The 20,500-nt window shown below is 39.8% G+C and overlaps 1 long non-coding RNA gene across 1 annotated transcript in view; it reads left to right on the forward strand.

The window, feature by feature from the left end:
* The first annotated feature begins 356 nt into the window (after nucleotides 1-356).
* LOC145551872 (uncharacterized) overlaps nucleotides 357-20,500 on the forward strand; it is a 30,028-nt gene continuing 9,884 nt past the window's right edge. The window contains exons 1-2 of the long non-coding RNA XR_014087730.1: nucleotides 357-488; nucleotides 17,739-17,842. This is a non-coding gene — a long non-coding RNA (uncharacterized LOC145551872). The remainder of the gene's footprint in view (nucleotides 489-17,738; nucleotides 17,843-20,500) is intronic.

The following is a 20,500-nucleotide window of genomic DNA, read 5'->3' on the forward strand; positions in this document are numbered from 1 at the left end:
TTTACCTCAACGGTCAAATAAGAAAATGGCCTGATTAATAAGTGAGAATAAAATAAAAACCCCAATCTGACAGTACAGATTCGTTTTTAAGGGTCATACATGAGATGTGTGGTAAGTTGAAAAACTATTATTGTGTCTCCAGTGCAGTTCTAAAATATTTTAAACAGTTTATTTTATATTAAAAGAGTTGACAGTAAAAAAAAGGTTCAGAATAAATATTAATTCATGTAAGGCTAAAAACAACGTAAATAAAAAATGAAAAATGTTTAAAATATATAAATTTTTTGTTGTATTAATGTTTGAACCATTTTATTTAAGAAAATTACAATCACTACATCGGTAGTCAGCTAGTAAGCCTTTTCTGGGTTTGATTGGTAGTGACCACCAGTCACCAGTAGGGGGCTTTCGCGCTGTCCTCTCATTGTATTAAACTGCAGAATAAGAGAAGCAATCGGAAATCCCTCTCGAGTCTTTCCCCCTATGTTCAGGTAATGCTGATCAAAATATTATAGTCTGTACAATGTTAAGATATTTTAGATTAAATCATTCTTTGTTTTTGTGAACTTTGTGAGTAGTTAGACAAACACAGTGTATCAGTTGTGTACTAGCTAATAGCCGTTAAGCTAACGGCAGAAGATAGTAACCTGTTTACTGTCATTTCTGTGTGAGGAGACATGTTAAAATGCAGATATTTAGCCATGTCTTCTTATTTTGGTTAATTAATTAGCTCTTATAGGAAATCTATTTTTAGTTTTATGAGTAGTTAGACGTAGCATTTCTGTGTGTCAGTTGTGTTCTTGGTAACCTGTCTGTTGTCATTTTTGTGTGAGAAAACATGTTAAAATGCAGATATTTAATTATATTATCTTACTTTGGTTTATTAACTAAATCTTGTAGAAAATCCTTCATTACTTTGTGAACTTTAGAAGCATTTTATTATAGTTTTATGAATATTTGACAGCGTTTCTCTGCATCAGTTGTGTACTACACAATGTCCATTAAGCTAACAATAGTTTGTAACCTGTCTACTAGTTTTAGGAGTAGTTAACATAATGTTTCTGTGAGTCAGCTAACAGCAGGAGCTAGTAACATGTCTGTTATCATTTTAATGTGCAAAAACACGAAAACACAGATATTTGCCAGTTCATTAATTATTTGTGCTTTATTAATTAGTTATTTTCTTCTAAACTGCTGCATGAGAGAAACAACTGAAAATCACTCCCCTGGTCCTTTTCCGCATATTTTCAGGTGAGATATCTGGGCTTGATTTTGGAGTCCTCAAGGAACCAAAACAGGCTTTAAGTGAAGTTTAGATCTCAGACGGCCGTATCAGGGTTCAGATTTCTCCTTAAGCCTGTAAAAGAGCCAAGCAAAGCTGGACGACTCAAACCACTTCAATTACATGATCCTGAAAGGTCATTATGGAACTTTTGCCCAATAACACCAATAAATTAGAGCCTCCCTTCGACTCCCAGGACCAATTCTCGGTATTCTGAAGTCTGGGCTGCGGTTAAATGTATGTTTTGCAGCAGTGAAAGTACAGGCCGAGTCTCTGCAGGCCGGGCGGCTAATTAAACCGCTGCTCGGCCTCCGCTGCAGTTAATGCTGTTCAATTATGAATGAGAGAAAAGGGGTGAAGAGGGCAGCACAATCAATGAAGAGGGGGGCTTGTAGGGTGGATGTAAAGGTGGTGCCGAGGCGGGATAAAAAGGGATGGATGTGAGGTGGAAAGAGAAAAGGCAGTAAATCAGAAGCTGTGGAGCTGATGTTGTGACAGTGTTTTGTAGCTCTGATTTGAGCAGACGAAGGTCTAATTTAGTGTCAGTCAGGCTGAAGCGGGCCCTTCGGCGACATGGAGCCCGGTGTTTGTTTTGGTCCTCCTGACAGCCTGAGGCGCCTCTCTTATCTCCTTTCTCATCGTCTTTTTGTCTGGGTGTTGGTTGTTTCTCTCCGTGGCAGACGCCTGTCTCTCTCTCTCTCTCTCTCTCTCTTTTTCTGTTTCTGTCTCAGATTCACAACAAAAGGAAATAATTTCTTCAACAACTCAACTTCCTCCTGCTGTGACTTTGAAATCTGCGATAATGCAGAAATTTTATTAAGATATTTGAGTCAGATTTGATGTTAAAAATCTTCACGTTTCCACACCTGATAGTTCGGTAGATTCGGTTCTGTTTGGGACCAAAACTGCAACATTTGTTATATTTTCTCTGCGTTTCTCTTTTACTCTGTGCCAAATAAATCAAACCCGTTGAAAAACTGTTTCCCTCCTCGCCTGTGGTGGCGCTGCACCAAGAACCACTAAAGGAAACGACACAAAAACCTTTGAAGAAGACTGTAAAAAAACAAAACAAACAAAAAAAAAACGTGAATGTGTTACATTTTTCTCATTTTCTCAAAATTTGAGTCAACCAATCACAAAAATTTTAGACAAAATCAGCTGTCGACTAAATATTTTCTTTATTTTTACCATGACAGAGACAAGAAAGATAAAAATGTAACCATTGGTTGGTTACATTTCCTGCCATCAACAGCAACTCTGAAGAAAATTGGTTAGTATAAATTAACATTTAAATTTCCCTTTGAGTTGAATAAAGTATTTATTAGCTAAATTGAACTGAAATATTTCTTTCCATAGTTCCAACAGCAAAGTTGACAATAAAGTACAAATAAAACCCGTAAGAGGAAAAACTAATGTAATGAGCACGTTGATATATTTTTATGTACTTTTTTTCTGCATTTTCTGACTGCATGACACGTAATTAATTTTAATTATAGTAGTTTTATTTCCTAGTCAGTTGATATTTTCAACTGTGGCCCAGAAAAGCACCTTTTGACAACATGACAAGTAATTATTCCAACCTTAGTGATGTTATTTTATGTCGATGACCTTTTTGTATTTCCAACTCAGACATTTGCTGCACTGCTGCCTCTGCTTTGTGTTTCTGTGTCTCTGATTACAATTCAGCATAACTCAAATTACAATGAGGCATCTACCTGAACCCTAATAAATAAATAAAATACACATAAAGACGTCGAAAATATTGCCTGCATTTAGAAAACGTGAATAAAGAAAAACCTATAGGAGCTGCAAAACTGGAAAGACATGAGAGCATTCCTTTAAAGTAAAACAGATCTTTATATTTCAGAGATTAACTCAAAAACAAAATTTAAGTTCAAAATTACTCGTCTTTTTGATTTAATCAACATTTGCATTGATGTCAGAGTCCTGAAAGAGAACAAGTGGAGGAAATTAAACATTAGGGTCATTGGCTGGAGGCCTTCCAACGTTAAAAATATTGGAATTTATCAAAAACAAACAAATATCTGTGGAAACCAGAGCTGGGCGGTAAATTAATTTAATCTATTAGGCAAATTTTTGGTTTTTGAAGATTTATTTTTTAGAGAATCATATTTTGTTTTTCCACCAATAGACTCTGGGTTTCCGTAGTTCAGAGCCCAGTTCAGGGCGGCCATCTTGTTTTCCAGCTTCTATTTATGTGAGGTTTGAATTTGAATCAACTTTACGATGAAGTTTTAGGGCTACGCTACATTTTACCTAGTAAATCTAGAATAAATTTGCATAACAATAACATCCAAATAAATACAATAAACTCATAATATTACCAGAACAAAGTGGTAATTTTATTAGTTCGACACAAAAAATAAGAAAAATGAAAACATTTCCCTTTGACTGTTTTTACAAATAAGAAAATACTTCATATTTTAACACATCAGCATCAAATTATCATCATCAGCAGCAGGAATTTGAAAGAATCACTTCAGATCTCAGTAAACCTAGAATCTTTTTCCTGATCAAAACAACAAATTAAGACATTCCTCTGATAAAATTGCATTTTTATTCTGCTAATTGTAAGTCTATATTCTTGTAATTAAACAACATTTCTCATACTCTGACCCTAATACTTACAGAAGAAATTCTTTACATATATTTTCTGTTAATTAAAATCCGATGTGATATGAAAAAATGGGAGCTTTTAATTCTGGAAAAGTCCTTCAAATGAACAGGAAAGCATCATTTCTGAGGTTTTAAATGCAGATCCTAACTGCTCAGCGCTTTGTTGAGGGTCCAAACCTCCACAAAAGCCTCTTTTCAAGGGTTGCTAAGCGATAATTAGACCATGGCGCACTGGAGAGCAGAAAACTGAGATTTCAACACAGACTTCGCCATAAAAAGAGAAAAAATTCTCACAAAGCAAAAAAATAATTCTCCACAATCAGAGAACATAATAATCTGTTCTGGAGGTTTTATGGTCCGACAAACAGCTCAGAGTGGTGATCAACACAGGCAGGGTGTGGAAAGTGTTTTTGTCCGTCTTCTTCTTGCCTGACAAAACGTTTCCTCGCATTCAGACGGAAATAAAACCGGGCTGCAGCATTTCTCTGCAGGGTGGAAACACACGAAACGCACATAGACACAAATCCGGACGCACACATATGCACAAAATTAAATCAGCGTCGGCGAGCTTGGCACTTGTGCCTTCCTGGCCCCCCGACCTGCTGGCTGATTCAATTTTCTGGGCAAATCTGCCGACAGTGACCGCTACCGTTCACCTTTTAGAGAGAACGGAGCGGGGAGGAAGCCAAGCCGAGGCTGGCAGGTCGAGAGAGGCAAAGAGAGGGTGAGAGGAAAGGTGACTCTGACTGCACATTTTCATAGTTAGCCGGAGGGTTTGTGATGAAGGTGAACGCCGACGATGTTCCTGGGTGGCAGGAAGAGCTTCAACTTCAGAGGAACTGAGGAAAAAAAGAGGAGAAAAATCAAGATTTAAACGTCTCTTAGGCTACGTTCACGCTGCAGGTTTTAATGCACAGTTAACATTATTATTTTATTTTTTTTGTGAAATCTGATTGATTTCTTTTTTTTGCATGGTCGTTCAGACATTTATGCAACTTGTGTGTTTTTCCTCGTGGTATTTTGATTTTGCACAATCCAGTTCTGGTTCTCTAAGCGGCAGTACGCAAGTTTTATGAAAAAAGTGTGAAATATGCTAACTGGTCTTAGCATTCAAAACAGGCTCTGCTAGCTGCAGAGGAGTGATTGACGGCGCTAAGACCCGCCTCCTGGCTCTGATTGGTTGTTTTTAGTTAGCAGTGGGAGAAGGCAGAGGAACTACATTTTTTCAGGTTATCTATCTCATATCATATGGTCAAGACATGGTGACAGTTTCAACAAATATGTAAAAAAAATATAATAAACGTTACACACTGCAACTTTAAAGCCAGAGGCTCCTTATCAATGCCCCCAAATTCCTGGACAGATTTTCTTCACAATCCTCTCAAGGCTTCGGTTACCCATGTTGCACCTTTCTCTACTACACTTTTTCCTTCCACTCAATTTTCTGAACATACTACTCGCCTTTTTTCACAATATTCAACATTTTTTAGACTGAATTTTGGGCTTCCTTAATCTGCAAGGATTAAGGAAGCCCAATTATGGCATATTGATGCCATAATCATCAATATTATAAGAAATAAATGCTTGAAATGTTCCACTGGATCCAAGTAGTGCAAGTTTCACTGTATGAAACGAAGTGACAAAATATATTGAACTATTTCATGATATTCTAATTTTATGAGCTCTTCTTGCAGAGGAGAACAATTTTTTACTTAAATCTTCTGATCTCTCATTTTTCCAATTTTTTTTTTTTTTTTTGCTAAGTTATTAAAATTTATGCTTGAATAAAGCTGCACACAGGCAGGAAGAGATGGATTTAAGAAAATATGTGGTGGAGAAAAAGGAGAATTATGACTCTGGTAATCTGGAGGCTTTTCTGTTAAAAAAAAAACACCTGATTTTTATTCCTGAGAGAGATTTTAATAACACAAACACCATCCGGAGCTGATGTAGTAACATGACACCTTCACACGCCCACACAAGCATGTTGTCCTGGTCACACTTTTCTTTCTCTTTTTTTGTATTGTGAAGATTTCTTCTCTTATTAATGATAACAAAAATATGGAGTTCTGAGCATTTTCTCTGTCGAAACAAGCAGAAGATGGTGGAAGTGTGAAACCTTCCGAAAATTTTCTAGGTTTGAGCTTTTGTTTCACGACGGCTCAAAAAAAAAAAAAAAATCTGTTTCTATTCACTGGATGAAAACTGCAGACCAAATTTTAGTTTCTGATATCACTTTGTAGATTATTTATTCTGCACAAGCTGTAGTTTGTCATGAGATTTTGTCTAAAATTTTGAAGAAACTACCTCTTAAAAAATTAGATAAACACTCTAGTAGAGATGTTTTCCTGTGTAATTCTGCTAGATTCTCATCTCACTCCTTTGTGCAATCTGGAATTTCTCCCATTGACTTGGATTCCTCTGATAGAATTTAAACCAATCAGCAAACAGAAGCAGAAGTTGTGAGCAATCATGTAAGTTTGCTGTGGCGTTTTAGAGATGTAGTACGACGCAGTATTAGGCCCATTCTAAGAAAAAAAAACATTACGAGATTAAAGTCAGAATATTAAAAGAATGAAGTTGAAATAATATGAGAATAGTTGTTGTTTTACAACTAAGTCATGATATTTTGGAAATAAAGTAGTACGAGAATGAAGTTATATTACAAGAATTAAGTTGTACATTAAGTTGGAAATAATATGAGAATAAATTCATATTTTGAGAATGAAATTGTAATATTCTTAAAGTAAAGTCATATTACATGAATAAAGTAGAAAGCCAGAATAAAATTGTAGTATTACAAGAAAAAAGTAGTATTATGACTTTATACTCGCTATACGACAATTTTCTTCTTCTGTTTATTATTCTTGTTATATTATGACTTTATTCTTGTACGAATTCTTGCAATACTACAATTATATTCTCTTAATTTTTAATTTTTAGCATGGGTCTAGTTTGTAAATGTTTCTGCCTCCCTTCAGACTTCACCCTCTGATCACTTTTCATATTCAAACCATCCTGCGTTCATAAAAACATAATTTAAACATGAATTATTTTTGTTTTTCTTTATCATACAGTATCAAATACAGTCAAACAGAAAGAGACGCAGGAAGGAGCAGAAACAGAGGAGGTCACATATGTTCACTTCCATAGACATAAGCTCTGATTAAATTGAGTGTGTAGTCGCTGGCTGCTCCTCAGGTGTGTGTGTGTGTGTGTGTGTGTGTGTGTGTGTGTGTGTGTGTGTGTGTGTGTGTGTGTGTGTGTGTGTGTGTGTGTGTGTGTCCTGTAATATTGTCTGCAGTCCCATGGGCTGAAGCTGAGCAAACTCAATCAACTCCCACTCACCTCTGAGACGCTCCTTACACCGTCAGGCCAGGATTCGACTCTGACCCGGCAGAGACCGAGGGCGAGCGAGCTTCACCGTGCGTTAAGGAGAGAGAGAGAGAGAGAGATCTGTGTCATCGTGTTTATGCGGCGGCGGCGGCGTGTCTGAGCCGGCGCCCTTGAAGAAATCAAAGCGTTCTGCAGATTGAATGCATTAGCATGAGAGGCTGAAGTTTCTGTGCAGGAACATGCAGCTCTTCATGTTTTACTGCCGAGATTAAAATCCAGACAACTCGCACAGAAAAAAACGACCTTTCACCCAGATTACCAAATCCACTGAAGGATTCAGCAGAGCTGGAGCTAGAGATGCACCAATCTGATTTTAAAGGGACAGTATCACGACTTTTTGCCAGCTTTTATTCATTTTATAGTGTTATTCCCTCATCAAAACATACCTGGAGTTTTACCTTGATTTGTTCATATTAATCTCCATGGCAACAATTCAGCTATGCAAAACGCCTGGTTGGAGCTAGCTCCGCCTTCGAGGTGCAGCTCCTCCTCTTAGCTGCAGTTTCCAAGCTTCAGAGCTTCTGTCCTCCCCCATCCAGCTCCTTCAGACTAGCCGGCAGCAATTAGCAAACACCTGCTGAGCTCAGTTTGACGCTGGTAAAAATGTAGCTAAAGGGTTAATAGAGGAGCCATGTTGTGATGACTTCCTGAAGTTTCAAAAAGAGCAGGAGGTTTTAAAGAGACAGTGGCCCAATTTCAAGGCATTAAATCAGGAAGTAAAATTTCTTTTCAGCAATATTTGGTATTTGTAGCATTTTTTTAACAACTGAAGTTGTTAAGTTGATGTGCCTGAAAAATAAATAATACTACCCTTTTCATATCTGTATCAGTCTGATGTTGGAAAATAATCTAGATCGGTTATCGTGACGATGTTCCTGATCCATAAGGGCAGATCTATTCAGTCTAGTTCTGTGTTTTTTTTGCTCTGGGTGACATCTATATTTACAATTCCTAATTTTCATTTCTGAATCATTTGAAGTTTGTTGCGTTTTTTTAAATTATTTTTTTTACATGTTTGACCAAGATGGTTAACCTTTTGTTTTTGTCACTTTCAGTTTCTTTATTTTTAATTTTAAATTATTATTATTAGTTTTAGTTTTTTCATACCTTGGTTAAATTTTAGGTGGTCAAAGTGTGATTATGTATAAAGCGATTGGGAAGACGCCATTTTCAAAAAATGAATTCCATTATTGTTGAACAACCAACTGACTGGCGTTTTCTCGCAACTTTTACTGCCGCCATTTTGCGAACTAATCTGGGAGGATTAATGAAAGACGTAATTTGGCGACAGCTTTTTGGCAAAAATGAAACGATTTCACTTCATTTTGAAGGCTAATAAATACATTATCCTCTGTTTCCATGTTTATTAATGTATTTATAATTTCACACAATGTAGCTCCAGTTAGTTACAGTTTTTCAGTTACCTGAAACCAGGAAAACATTTCTGTTTTCTTGATTTACTTTTTAACAGTACTAATCTTGAAACCTACTTGGGTTTCTTGTCTCTTCCCTGTCCAGAGGCCAGATTTTTGGCTTATTGTCAGAGTAAAATGGTTTAAATAAAAATACACACCACACATTTTAGATGGATAACTCCGTCATTGTCCATCCACTTCACTATTATCTCTTATTGTGTTGATCTATAACAACTGATGAAACAAAATGTGGGCATGTTGAGGGATTAGGATTACCTCTTTACCTGCTGATCCGCATTACTTTCCTCTTCTCCACCTTTTTTTGTCAGAGTGACTAAGCGCAAAGCAGTGCGTGCTCACAGGTCGGATGCTTTGCACAGACAGCAGCCATCAATCAGCTGATCAATCATAATTGGCTCATTTGCATATTACCCATAAACTCACAATCATCACTCATTTATGCAAATCGGAAAGCAGGCTTGAGGGAGGAAGGGAGGTCAGTGCTGAATCCACACTGAAATTAGAGCTTTATTTAGATTTATGCAGATGTTAACGGTAATGATATACAGCCGGCACGGCGAGGAACGCTAATACATCTGCTGCCAGAGACACTGAATAAAACACAGAACGGACCGGGAAGACTCCTATCTGCAGCAGGGTTTAAATATTTGGACGCAAAGTTTATGCTGCAATGGGAAAGTTTTATGGATGTTGTTGAACTTAGAGATAAAATAGGTAGGATTTTTTGTGGAAGCCTAATACCTTTGACTTTATTTTCCCACCTGATAGTCTGGTAGACTCGGTTTGATTGGGGATCAAAATTGCAACATTTATTACTTTTTCAGCTGGTTCAGTTCTTTCTCACTGCAAAAGCTGTTCCCCTCCTCGCCTGTGGGGGCGCTGCATCAAGAAACACTGAAGAAAACAACATGAAAACCTCAGAAAAAGACACAGAGCGCAACTTCCTTCTTCATGAAATGTAAACAAAAATGGAGTGGCATCAGATTTTTGTGGCTGTGGCTCTTTTGACAAGTGTTTAATGAACTGCAATCACCTGAATCAGGCATATTAAAGCAGAGAAATATCTAAAACATGCAGGGCAGTGTGCCTTGAGGACCAGGGTTGGAAAACTGCACTAGAGCTACCCATCTAATGACTTTGTTGAAGTTATATTTACCCAGAATGCCTTGCGCCATAGTCCTCTTCCTGCTTTTGGAGCCGACCGCTTGGTGTTCACTTCATCAGAACTGAGACTGTGGTTTGTAGGCGAATCATAGTTGGGGTTAGTGTGAATGCTAACGCTGCATTCCCACCAGTCCTGTTCAGGCGCTTTAATCCAACTCCAGTTCGTTCGTCTAGAAAGTTTGGTTCGTTTGGGGAAGGTGTGAATTGGCAATCGATCTCTGATGCGGACCAAAAAAGCAAACTCTTATGCCTGAAAACCTAGCGAGGAAGAGAGAAGTAGGTTAGCTATGCTAGCTTGACTATGACAACCTTAACATGTAGAGGTGCTGTAGAGTTTTGTGTGTTCAGCTAGAATGGAGACTGGGGTTTGTAGGCAGACCAGAGTTTGCTGTTTTGTTCCAGCTGATGATGTCACTCAGTGGGTAGAGAATCCAGAAATTTTACTGAAGTAAGAGTAGTGATACGTCATCATAAATCTGTCTTTTTTCTTTTTTTATAGTTTTAATTTTGAGCGTCCATCTAAATCCTTTCCATGACAAATTGTTTTAGAAATAGTGGCATTATGTTAACTGATTTTTTAAAGTGTTTTTAGAAGAAAAGGAGCATTCTCAAAAGCAGCAACGGCCGAGATTAAAGTTATTATGTTGCGATATTTAACAACCCGTTATTTTAGCTTGCAGTAGTTTGTACGGCTGTGTGAGCAGAGCAGAACTGACTGTTGAGGAAAAAGCTGAAAGGTTGTTGGCTTCAAAGCGGTTCAATATGTCAGATAAACACACAGCTCAATGAACAGCTGGAAAACAGAGGAGAGACGGAGACGGGAGGCGAGGGAAGGACAAAGATGAAAAGGGACGAGAGGTAAAGAAAACATGGAACAGCAGCAAAATCCAGATTAGGATGAGAGGCGAGCTAAAATGGAGAAAAACAATAACATCCGCCAAGGTGAACGAAGCAAAACATGTCATTGATCATGAATTACTATGAATATCAAATATTAATCAGAAATCTAAAATAGATGGGTTCACAAGTATATTAGTTTCAACATTTTAGTGCTTCTCATTCTGATCAAATCCATCTGAATGTTTCACTATTTTTGATTTATTTCCATCACTCATGGAAATGTAAATTTTTATTTGTCTCAGTTAAACTACATTTTTTACAGCTTTAGAATGACTAAGTATGTTTTTACATTTCTGGTGTTTTTTCAGTTCCCCAGTTTATAATTTATTAGTTTATTTAGTTTAATTTTGGTGAGTTATTTTATTTATTTAACGCATTTTGTGTGGCATTTGGTTCCAGTTAACGGCTCTACAAATAAAATCCGACGGATTCAAGGATGACGACAGTATAATGGGAGAAAAGTTTGAGAATAGTCGTAATTTTACGACTTTAATCTCAAAATACCATAAATTTATTCTCAAAATATTATGAATCTATTCCCATATTATGTCTTTGTTTTTGAATTTATTCAATTTTATTCTTGTAATTTTAAGACTTTAAATATTATGACTTCATTTTTGCAGTATTATAACTTTATTCTCTCAATATTACTATTGTCACTTTATTCTCGTAATTTTATTTATATTTTATTTTGTATGTCCATTATACTTCATTGTACATTGATTGCTGGTAATCCATCTTATCGCTTGTTTAGATATTTTCTAATGAAGAACAAAATTCCAGCTCATATAAATCATAAATGCAAAGTAAGAACTAAAAACTGGGGACGTGTTTGTGTCTCTGACGTTACGTTTTGACTCATAAATCTCGTGGTAAGCAGCCATTTTGTGGCGGCTACATTTAAAATCGCCTGTCGGACTTACATTTTTACCTTTTAGTTAGTTTTTGTGACAAAGTGAATCTCGTCTGCAGCCAAGAAGCTTCATTCACTTTGTCTTCTGTTTTAGCGAAGATGGGATGACAAATATTAAAGTTTTACCTTTTGTTTTTAAGTCCTAGATTAGAACAGAAAGAGCAAAGTAGTTTTAATTCGCTTGTACAAACCGCTTGAGCCGTTCATCTGCGATGTCTAATTCTTTGTTAGATTTCTTTGGGTAGTTGTCATAGTGACCAAGGCTGAACGTTAAAAGCCTCACAGATTCATTTCTCATGCTAAACTCAAGGATAATATCACGCCTCACCTGAGAAAGAAAAGAGGTTCTGTTAGCGGATCGGCTAAAAGTGGTTTATATAAGCCTTTTCTATAGCTGCAGTCCGCTGCTCCGGATGGATAAAACATCAAAATGTGACAAAATGCAGCCAGGAAGAGATGATAAACTCAACATAGAGGAACAGAATAGCATAGAAATAACTTTTATTTCCCCTCAGTGGGGAAATTCAAGTGTGTCAGCAGCAAAGTGGGAGGCAAGTCGAAGCATGTAGATTCACACAAAGATCAAATATGAAACCTGGAAGGAAAAATAAGACTCTGCAGTGAGAGCAAATTTAAAGCATAAGAATAAAAAATACTGTGCTGTCATGAAAGAATATCAAACTGCAATTCAAAGAAATGTGCAACCGAGTGTGACAATTAAAAAATGTGCATAAAAATGAGGAATATTTGGGAAAAAATGGGAAAAAAAATGTGCAGGGATGAAACTATGATGCTGTATTACGGCCACAGTAAGTACAAGGGAAAAAAAGAGAGTAAATTTTCTCCAGAACATTTTGAGATTTCTTTCAGCTTTTTCTAGAAAGAAACTCGGAAGATTCTGATTTCCAAAAGATTAAAATTTGCTTGAAAAAAAAGCAACAATTTTGAGGCTACTCTTACATTTTCTAGAAAGATTCAAAAGAAAAAAAAAACTTTTGGAGCTCAGAAATTTCCAATTTTTTCCCTATAAAATTTCTGAGATTTGTATAAAAATTTCAGAGTTTTTTGGTGAAAATTTACTCATTTTTTTCTGTCTACAACGACCCTAATACATCGTCGTAAGTTTCTCAACTCTTTGCATTGATTTGCTCTCAAACAATAATTTCCTGCACAATTTTTTGTTTTTACATTCTCTGTTTATCATGCAAGTATTTTGTAGACACCTGTAAACTTTATTTAAATTCTGTCCAAGGTTTTCACAAAGTAACATGAAGAAAACCACAGAATCTCAGAAGTTTGATGATGTTAAATATTAATTATCATATTGGTATCAGTATTGGAGATTCTGGACTTGTATTTACTTGGAATTGGATTGATACAAAAATATACACACCTCCAGTCTGCAGGTGGATTAAATTATATCCAGATTTGATGGTTTCTTCCATCTTGAATTAGGATTTGTGTGTTCAGATCTGATTCGTCCCTCAGTGGCTGACGCGCTGTGCATGGCAGCGTGGGCTTGTTTTTGCCGGGCGCTGCGCCTGTGGGCTGGCCTGACCCGCTGATTAGGCTCTAAATGATTAACGCTGGTGTCTGTCAGATCTCATTAATGTCCTAAATGTGGCCTTTATCAGCTCCGATACACCAGGTCACTGCCAGCCAATTAGCAGGAAGCTGAACACGTGAAGCTGAGACTCAGCCGAGGAGAAGGAAGGAAGTTTAATGGAGCAAACGGTGAACATTGATGGTCCTCTGATTGGCTTCCTGCAGCAAAAACAAGGAGCAGCGTTTCTGTTTTCACTCACCTGTTGGTGGATCTGCTTGACATTAAGGTGCATCCATTCTATGTATGGAGATTTTGTAATTAATATTATCTACTCTGTATATTAGGGTCATTGCAGAAAGAAAAAGGAGTGAATTTACGCCAATAAATTCTGAAATTTTCTGAATAATTTCAGAAATGGTCTAGAAAAAAAACTGAAATTTCTGAAGTCAAATGTTGAAAGTTTGCTACAATTTTTTTAGATAAATCTCAGGAATGGTCTTCTTTTTCAAACAAAAAAAACATTATGAGATTAATTAATATTTTCTGAGGTTTTCTAAGAAATGTTTGTCTTTCAAACACAGAAATTTCCAAGATTTATCTAGAAATCTTTTGAGATTAATCTCAAATCTCATAGCAAATTTGCATCTTTTCAAACTCGGGAGAAATTTGGTAATTAATATTATTTAATCTCAATAAGTATAGAAAGGAGACTCAGCTATTTATTAATTTTCGAACTGTTAGTTTTATCATTTACGTTCTGCTACAACCGGCTGCTTGAGAACATCCATGATTTTGACGTGACCCAAAAAAAAAAGTGCCTCAGAGTTTTTCTTCCTCTGTGTTTTGTGTTTTTCCACTGCAACCAGTAACTGATTCAGCAGAACCGCGCAGCGTGGGTCGGACTCTGAGGCGCAGAACCAACTGCCAGTGTTTCTGTCATGCCTCGACAGAAGCTTCTCCATCGTCAGCTGATCTGCTGACTGTCATATTGTTCCCTCACTTCCTGCAGCTGTTTGCTGCTCTAAGGCGACCAGACAGAAGATTTACTGAAACTTAACTTGCTTGTAAAGACGAGGCGCGAATCGGTCCGGTTTTCTAACCAGGTTTAAATGAAAGCAGGATAAGAAAACAGCAGCTTTCCTCGTGCACATAGTGTAGAACAGGGGTCCCCAAACTTTTTCCTGTGAGGGCCACATAACTTTTCCCTTCTCTGGTGGGGGGCTGGAGTCAGTTTGTAACAGAAAAAGTGTTGGACGTTTATCACCTGCGCTGCCGGAAATTAACAGGGTGGGGGGGCGTTTTTCGATTGATTTTTACCCAGAAAACACATGGGCAAAAACCGTTAGTGAAACAGTCACTGGGACTGACTAGTATATATTCCATTGAGGGAAAGTAACTTTAACATATGTTAACATAAAGGCTCGTTTTGAAGTATAAGCTGCTACTTACAGGCATTGCTAAGAAGAATTCGACCTGCGGCGTTCATAACAGACACGTGTTCATCTGCTCTACCGCTAGCAAACAACCGTACTGATTTAATAACATAAAAGTCAAGCAGTTCCCTAAAAGTCCAACAGATGGCAGCAATGCGCCATGCAAAACAAAACACCCACAGTTTACAGGACATACTTCCTGCTAAAGAGCCCCCTGGTGGTTGAAGAAAAATCCACATATAAACCGGAAAATACAATATATGAAAAAAAATCTGAATACTCTCTGGTATTGTTCAGGGGGCCGGACCAAATGTGGAGGCGGGCCGGATCCGGCCCGCGGGCCGTAGTTTGGGGACCACTGGTGTAGAACATTGAATATTACGGCCCCCCCTATAGGGGATTTTTTTTTTTTTTTTTTCCTCTTGCAAAAAATGAATAGACATCTCTTTAACCCTTTCTAGCGATCGCTGATCTGTACCTGCTAACGGCTAACAGAAGAAGTCGTGTTGTCATCTCTGCAGCTTGCGCTAAATTTGTAACATCAAAGGCTGCAACATTTGTGAATTTCCTGGAGTGAAATCCAACATCCAGAGCGGCTGGCGCCTCATGAATTTGTAAATAATCAGATTTGTCCTAGTTTAGATGGTCATTAGGGGAATATTCTGCAACATGTCAGTTATTCACATCAAAGAGGGCTACGTCTGCAGAGTATTTCCTGAAATCCTCCCTTGCTGCTGCAGCGCATGATTACAACGTTTTCATGTTGGGTCACAAAACGTCTTCCTGCGTAATCACCTTCATTAGCTTGAAATGGATTTCTAGTCAAACTTATTCAAATTTAGCAGCACATCTCTGATCTGAAGGCATCTTGGTGACTTTTTCTGTTTTTGCTCTTCACCAGTCGTCCAACCCTCAAATGGAGGAGTCCGTTTATATCTGGGCGCCATTTTGTCCATTTTAAACTGCGGAGATGATGATCAACGCTCGATATCACTAAGCAGGATTAAACTTGCATCAAAAAGGTGTTTAATGGACCCACTTTGATGGAGTTGAAGTTGCGTATTACGTTTTTGTACTTTCCTTTGGGTCTCTGCTATACGACGGCACATTACGGCAATTCTACTTAGAAAAAAGGAGCAAATTTCCACCAATACATTTTCAGATTAATCTCAGGAATTTGCTAAACTAAACTTGGACATTTCTGAGCTCCAACAGTCAAAACATTTACAATAAAAAAAATTTACATTTTGAGCTTTATCAGAAATTTTCGTTTCGTGTTTAAAAATTACAAATTGTTAGACTTTCAAACTCAAAAATCTGCTAGAAAAAACTCAGAACTTTTGAGATTAATCTCGGTAATCTTTGAGAAAAATCTTGGAAATTTCTGAGCTCCAATAGTAAAAAATTTGCGAGAGGAAAAATCCTACTTTCTGAGTTTTTTTCTGGCAAAAACTCCAGAAAAACCATCGTTCAACTGCTCCTAAAAACAACCGGAGCGCTTAAAAAGAAAATAAAACATTAATGTACTAACTAACACATGAATGTTTTCTGGTGTCTGAAAAATGTGCCGTTTGTTTTAAAACCTGATTTGTTTTTAATAGGGCTGAACCGATTCCTCGAGTGATTCGAGTATCTCATTATTAAAATTCCTCGAGGAAAATTGACCTGCCTCGAAGCTTCGTTAATTTATGTTTTATCATTTAGCGCACCGTGTTTCAGCCGGAACATTATTTGCGTTGCGCGGAGCTCTGACTTCCGCCTCTGAGTTGTTGACGGAAGCTACGTGTTAGCGGCATAACGTCCAATCTTCAAGTTCGGCCCGCGGGGATTTTACTGATTGGTGATAATTCCGGGTTTTCATCGTTTTTGTGGGACCAATAAACATCCTTAAAATGACCGGCGCGATGCCGGGAGTTCGGCAGCCTTTCTGCTCCGGAGCTGCTGGTTGAACGGCGGGAAGAAGCTGAGGAGGATTTATACAGGTGAGCGGAGAGACTGAACACGGCGGGCGGCTGAGGGTTGATGCTTACAGGGTAAGAGCAGCTTTATGGACGAACCGCACAATAAACTTATATCATCCCGGTCTGAACAAACGGGAGGCGGAACATGGCTGGTAGATGAGTTTCTGAACGGAGGAGCCGTAAATATCCCGTGTTGCTCCCCCGGTCTACAAAAAAGTAACTGGTAGGGAAGCTCAAAGGTGGAAAAAATAGACTGATGTTGATATCCGATAGTAACACTGGTGTTATGGAAGATTTACCAATATTTTATTTCATAATTGTTTTTATTCGATTACTCGATTAATCGTAAGAAAAATCTATAGATTACTCGATTACTAAAATAATCGTTTACAGCAGCCCTAGTTTTTAAACAATCATAAGGTTTAAACAAACCTCCTGATTTTTAAGTCACTTTCAACGGGCTCTGCGCTGTTACCTAGCAACCCCAACCAAGCCCAGCCCGTTACCTAGCAACCCGAGTGGAACTCCAGCTATGTTCTCTCGACTCATTTAACGCTCCGTCAGTTAAATCAGATCTTTTAATCAAACAGTACCTCAGTTTCTGATGAAAAGTTGCACCTTTTTTTCCTCTTCCTTGAATTGTTTTTCATTTCTTTTTACTTTTCGCTGCTCTTGGTCGACTGACGCGTTCAGCTACTCCGCTCACCTCTGTTACCTGGTCAGAAAAATTAACCTTAACGGTTTACTTTAAACTTTTAAACCTGAGGCCTGTGCAGAGCAGTGCGGCTCATCACTGCTTTCCCGTTTTCAGCATCACCTGGATCCGTTGTCATGACAGCCGATGCCAAAACCCTAAAGTGCTAAAGAGCAATCTGCTCTATCCTGAACGCTAACATTGGAGATCAAATACCTAAAAGTGGTTTAAATTAAAAGATAAAATAAAAATCATATTTTCCTCCCAGCTGTTTTTCCCCTTTCTCTCCTTCTTCTTTTGTTGTCCCCCCTCCCCCTCGTGTTGCTCCTCATCTGTTCCCGCCTCACCTCTGTGTTTCCCTCTTGTCTCACCTCCACAGGTGGTCGGACAGCTGTGGAGAGCAGCAAAGTTCTCCGACGAAAACAGACACCTGGCCTGGCGAGACGAACCACGGCGCCACCGAGATCAAACAGGAAGCTAAAGGTGACAGAATGGAGCAATTTAAATATGAAAGAAATGCTGGATTCATGCTGGATTCATGCTCTGCCAGTTCCTAAATTAGTGTGAAACATTTTATAAAGCAATCACTTTTTAGCCACACCCAGGTCTGAATGTAACCAGAATCACAAATCCCACTTTCTCAGAATAATTTTGTTCAAAATATGTACCGTGTTTCCCCGATTGTAAGACGTATCGGGGGCTTCAGGGGGGTCGGCTAATATAAGCCGTACCCCGAAAGTAAGACGAAACACGGGGGTATTGCCGCCTCCCTCTCATCTAGCTGCGCGCCACCTCCTGCCCACGTCCGCACTGTCCCCCTCTCCATACGTCACCGCACCGTCCCCCTCTCCATACGTCACCGCACCGTCCCCCTCTCCATACGTCACCGTGCCGTCCCCTTCTCCATACGTCACCGCACCGTCCCCCTCTCCATACGTCACCGCGCCGTCCCCCTCTCCATACGTCACCGCACCGTCCCCCTCTCCATACGTCACCGCACCGTCCCCCTCTCCATACGTCACCGCGCCGTCCCCCTCTCCATACGTCACCGCACCGTCCCCATCTCCATACGTCACCATACGTCACCGCACCGTCCCCCTCTCCATACGTCACCCTGCCGTCCCCCTCTCCATACGTCACCGCACCGTCCCCTTCTCCATACGTCACCGCACCGTCCCCATCTCCATACGTCACCATACGTCACCGCGCAGTCCCCCTCTCCATACGTCACCGCGCCGTCCCCCTCTCCATACGTCACCCCGCCGTCCCCCTCTCCATACGTCACCGCGCCGTCCCCCTCTCCATACGTCACCCTGCCGTCCCCCTCTCCATACGTCACCCTGCCGTCCCCCTCTCCATACGTCACCCTGCCGTCCCCCTCTCCATACGTCACCGCGCCGTCCCCCTCTCCATACGTCACCGCGCCGTCCCCCTCTCCATACGTCACCGCGCCGTCCCCCTCTCCATACGTCACCCTGCCGTCCCCCTCTCCATATGTCACCGCGCCGTCCCCCTCTCCATACGTCACCACGCCGTCCCCCTCTCCATACGTCACCACGCCGTCCCCCTCTCCATACGTCACCGCGCCGTCCCCCTCTCCTTACTTCACCGCGCCGTCCCCCTCTCCATACGTCACCATACGTCACCGCGCCGTCCCCCTCTCCATACGTCACCGCGCCGTCCCCCTCTCCATACGTCACCGCGCCGTCCCCCTCTCCATACGTCACCCTGCCGTCCCCCTCTCCATACGTCACCGCGCCGTCCCCCTCTCCATACGTCACCCTGCCGTCCCCCTCTCCATACGTCACCGCGCCGTCCCCCTCTCCATACGTCACCGCGCCGTCCCCCTCTCCATACGTCACCGCGCCGTCCCCCTCTCCATACGTCACCGCGCCGTCCCCCTCTCCATACGGCACCGCACCGTCCCCCTCTCCATACGTCACCCCACCGTCCCCTGCACTTGTCACTGCCGCCTCCTGCTTAAAATACAGTAATAAAATACTGTTCAGGTTGTTAATAAATGTTAATTTTATGGTTAAAACAAAAAATTCGACAATTCTTTTCCAATATAAGACATACCCCGAAAGTAAGACATAGTGGGGCTTTTGGGGATAAAAAGAAAGTGAGACACTGTCTTACTTTCGGGGAAACACGGTAATAACACGTTCTGCATAAGTCATAAACTCATAATAGGTCAACTTTAACACATGTTCTTGTATACCATGAAAGTTAAGGACTTAAAAAACATTGTAAAACTGCAGACGGCTATAAATACAAAAAATACAAAAATTTATATAGACATTTTGAGAATAAAAGCATATTTATAAGATAAAAATGTCTCTCATTGCTCATAAAGGCTTAATGTAACAATTCAAAAGTAAACATTGAATATTAATTATGCTTGGATGCTTCTTATGTCAGGCTGTGAGCAACTCGCAGCATCGAATCGAGGAAAATTCCCGAACGCGGCTCCTGATCCAACAAGTAGATTTTTTATCTCTGTAAATCTCTTCCCTTCCTCAGACTCAGACAATTAAAAAAGTAAACACGGTTATTCATCGCATGATTAAATAAGAGCTCCTCAGGAAAAAGCACACGATCGGCGTCCATGTGTCGGTACGCCTCAACAACGCTCTCCAGTATAGGATCTGTGTGTGTGTGTGTGTGTGTGTGGGCAGAGGTTAATTTAGCCCAGCAGTGAAGAGCCCTTGATAAAGAGCAGCCTGATCCCTGTTTAATTACCTTCCGTCTACGTTTCATCGGCACACCCTGGGTCACAAGTGTGCGTCTGTGTGCTGAATGTGGGATTTGTCTCCGAGCAGCGACTCGCACCGCACACCTCAGCGGCTCTGCGAACTCCGGTGACATTTGCCCGTCTACTCATGTTCCATGTTTGACATGTCAGGCTTTACTGAATGTATTGTAAACAAATACATTCCTTCAGAAATCCTTCAGAAAACATCAGCTTCTCTAGCAAAACAAGGAGATTAAGAAAGTCATCACAGGTTATTGAGTTACTGAGTGGTGAGTTTTTCCTCTCCACTGTCGCTGCATGCATTCCCAGTATGACCGATTGAATTTACTTGACTTTGAATACAATTTCCTGTCGTTCCTTGAGACATTATTTCTTGTGACTTGACA

This window comes from Poecilia reticulata, chromosome 6, assembly GCF_904066995.2.
Source record: "Poecilia reticulata chromosome 6, P_reticulata-male-v2, whole genome shotgun sequence".
NCBI classification, from domain to species: Eukaryota; Metazoa; Chordata; class Actinopteri; order Cyprinodontiformes; family Poeciliidae; genus Poecilia; species Poecilia reticulata.